Consider the following 3,313-nt stretch of genomic DNA (forward strand, 5'->3'; position numbering starts at 1 on the left):
TTTTTTGAGACGGAGTCTCGCTCTGTCGCCCAGGCTGGAGTGCAGTGGCCAGATCTCAGCTCACTGCAAGCTCCGCCTCCCGGGTTTACGCCATTCTCCTGCCTTAGCCTCCCGAGTAGCTGGGACTACAGGCGCCTGCCACCTCGCCCGGCTAGTTTTTTGTATTTTTTAGTAGAGACGGGGTTTCACCGGGTTAGCCAGGATGGTCTCGATCTCCTGACCTCGTGATCCGCCCATCTCGGCCTCCCAAAGTGCTGGGATTACAGGCTTGAGCCACCGCGCCCGGCCGGCTCTATGTAAATTTGATGTTTGTACAATGACAAAATCACCTAATGACACATTTCTCAGAAAGTATCCCCATCGTTAAGCAAAGCATGACTGCATTTCTTTTCCTGCAGAGCTGCCATTTCTGTTTTGGTTCATGTTTATCCATTTATTGATTAACATTGGCATCATTTGTAAATGCCCCAACTGTTAACTATGTTTTATTCACTGGAACCTATAATTTGTCTTTTATTCTTGTTCATTCTGCTTTCAAATTAAGGTGTTAACATTATTCCCACTTTTAGGACAGAATTCTTGAACCAAAAACAAAAGTCTCAAAGCTCTGTACTCTAGTGGTATAAAGAACTCCTCAAGAAGCAGCCTATGTAAAGGGCAGGGAGGGAGGACAGAATTGTAATTTGCAGATTACGCTACTGACTGTATGTGGCCACCAGGGGGAGGTTACATTGCGAGGCTCTGTTTTAGAGGTGGAGCCCCCTGCAACATTTTCTTCAGGTGTAATCTTTGCCTTTGACCTGCTCCAAACCCAAATATGTATCCCAGTTAGAGGACCAAATTGGTTAGACAGTTCAGTGCTGTTTTCCTTATATAATGTAATGCCTGGGGCCTTTTTCCACTTATTTGTTGCTTCACCAAAGTGGTTAAGAGGCCAGTGTGACAAAGCAAGCGTTCTAAGCAGAAGTGAGGTCCTGAAGATCCCAATTCTGACCATTACTTTTGTGCCCAGGAGCTCCAGTAGATCACATAGCAAAAAAAACAAATTGAACTCAGCTTTTCACAAAGATGTGTGCTTCTGTTACAATTCAAATAGATCACTCTCGGCCGGGCACAGTGGCTCACGCCTGTAATCCCAGCACTTTGGGACGCCAAGGCAGGCGGATCACTTGAGGTCAGGAGTTCGAGATCAGCCTGGCCAAAATGGCAAAACCCCATCTCTACTAAAAATACAAAAATTAGCCAGGCGTGGTGGCATGCACCCTGTAATCCCAGCTACTTGGGAGGCTGAGGCAGGAGAATTGTTTGAACCTGGGAGGCAGAGGTTGCAGTGAGCCAAGATCCCGCCACTGCACTCCAGCCTAGGCAACAGAGCAAGACTGTGTCTCAAACAAACAAACAAACGTAGATCACTCTCAAAGGTGGTTGACAAAAAAATCTGGGCATCCTGGATACTGAAAAGATAACAGGATCTCCACCATGACATAAGCTACACTACAACCATGAAGTAAGAAGTCCACCACAATCTGAGCACTACTTGTCCATTTCACAGATGAGAAATTGAGAGGATAATCTCATAAACAAAAGATCCAGTCAATATTGCAGTCATTTGTCACTGATAGGCAACAGGAATATTCCAGCGTTTATAATTTATAAGATACAGAAGTGGGTCGGGCGCAGTGGCTCACACCTGTAATCCCAGCACTTTGGGAGGTCAAGGTGGGTGGGCCACCTGAGGTCAGGAGTTCAAGACCAGCCTGGCCAAGATGGTGAAACCTTGTCTCTATTAAAAATACAAAAATTAGCCGGGCGCGGTGGCAGGTGCCTGTAACCCCAGCTACTCGGAGGCTGAGTCAGGAGAATCACTTGAACCCAGGGGGCGGAGGTTGTAGTGAGCCGAGATTGCGTCACCGCACTCCAGCCTGGGTGACAGACTGAGACTCTGTCTCAAAAAAAAAAAAAAAAAAAGAGATACAGAAATGATAGGTCCTTTTATAATGAACAGGTAACCAATTTCATTGAAATTGCCTCTACTTCATATCTCTATTGCTAAAATTACTCAAAGAAATGTGCCCAAATTTATCCACCAACTTAAAGAGTCAATTTGATTTAGTGATCTTCTTTTCCTTTTATCCAAGTCTTTGGATTCTCTTGTAATACTCCCAGGTAGAAGTAAAATTGTTTGGACATAGGTATTACTCAATAAATTCAGTTTATTGCCCTCTGTGTGCTATGAAAAATTTGGTCCTCTCAGTCCAAAAGGGACTCCATGAAAATATAGTTCTATAGAGTCAATTAAAAAATGGTTGTTTAGTAAGCAAGATTATCCAAAAGCTATTCCATCCTTCCCATCCCTCTAACTTACCTTCACCCAAAATAAAATTCTGAAGAGTTTCATCCATTTCATTACTTGTCTGCTCCCTCTGCTTAACAATACCATATACCTCTTAGGCCAGGCACGGTGGCACATGCGTGTAATCCCAGCACTTTGGGAGACTGAGGTGGGTGGACTGCTTGAGCCCAGAAGTTTGAGATGAGCCTGGGCAACATGGCAAAACCTCATCTCTACAAGGAATACAAAAATTAGTCGGGCATGGTGGCACTCACCTGTAGTGCCAGGTACTTTGGAGGGTAAGGTGGGAGGATCACTTGAGCCCAGGAGATTGAGGCTACAGTGAGCCATGATCATGCCACTGCACTCCAGCCTGGGTAACAGAGTAAGACCCTGTCTCAAAAATAAATAAACACCGGCACAGCAAACACCAGGACTCCAAGATGGCGTCAGTCGTACCAGTGAAGGACAAGAAACTTCTGGAGTTCAAACTAGGGGAGCTGCCAAGCTGGATCTTGATGTGGGACTTTAGCCCTAGTGGCACTGCCAGAGCGTCTCAAAGAGGTTACTACCGGTACTACAAGTACATCAACGTGAAGACGGGATCATCTCGGCGGTTACCATGGTGCTGGCAGCCTACTTGCTCTTCAGCTACTGACTTTCCTACAAGGAGCTCAAGCACCAGCGGCTACACAAGTACCACTGAAGAAAAGGGCACGCTCTGCACTCCCCCACATGACCTTCTTGGCCCGAGTCCCTCCGTAAGGAACACAACCTCGATCATTGCTGAATCCTTTCATATTCTAGTGGGAATTAACCTCCAAGTAAAAGATGACTGGTACATGGCCGGGCGCGGTGGCTCAAGCCTGCAATCCCAGCACTTTGGGAGGCCGAGGCCGGTGTGGTACAAGACCAGGAGATAGAGACGAGCCGGTCTAACACCGTAGAAAACCGCCTCTTTTAAAGGTTCAAAAAACTAGC

General features: G+C 46.2%; 1 pseudogene; it reads left to right on the plus strand.

Moving 5' to 3' along the window:
* The first annotated feature begins 2,769 nt into the window (after positions 1 to 2,769).
* On the plus strand, positions 2,770 to 3,088 carry LOC108521901 (ATP synthase subunit f, mitochondrial pseudogene; annotated as a pseudogene).
* The last annotated feature ends 225 nt before the right edge of the window (positions 3,089 to 3,313 follow it).

This window comes from Rhinopithecus bieti, unplaced genomic scaffold (assembly GCF_001698545.2).
Source record: "Rhinopithecus bieti isolate Rb0 unplaced genomic scaffold, ASM169854v2 scaffold_62832, whole genome shotgun sequence".
In the NCBI taxonomy this organism is placed as follows: Eukaryota; Metazoa; Chordata; class Mammalia; order Primates; family Cercopithecidae; genus Rhinopithecus; species Rhinopithecus bieti.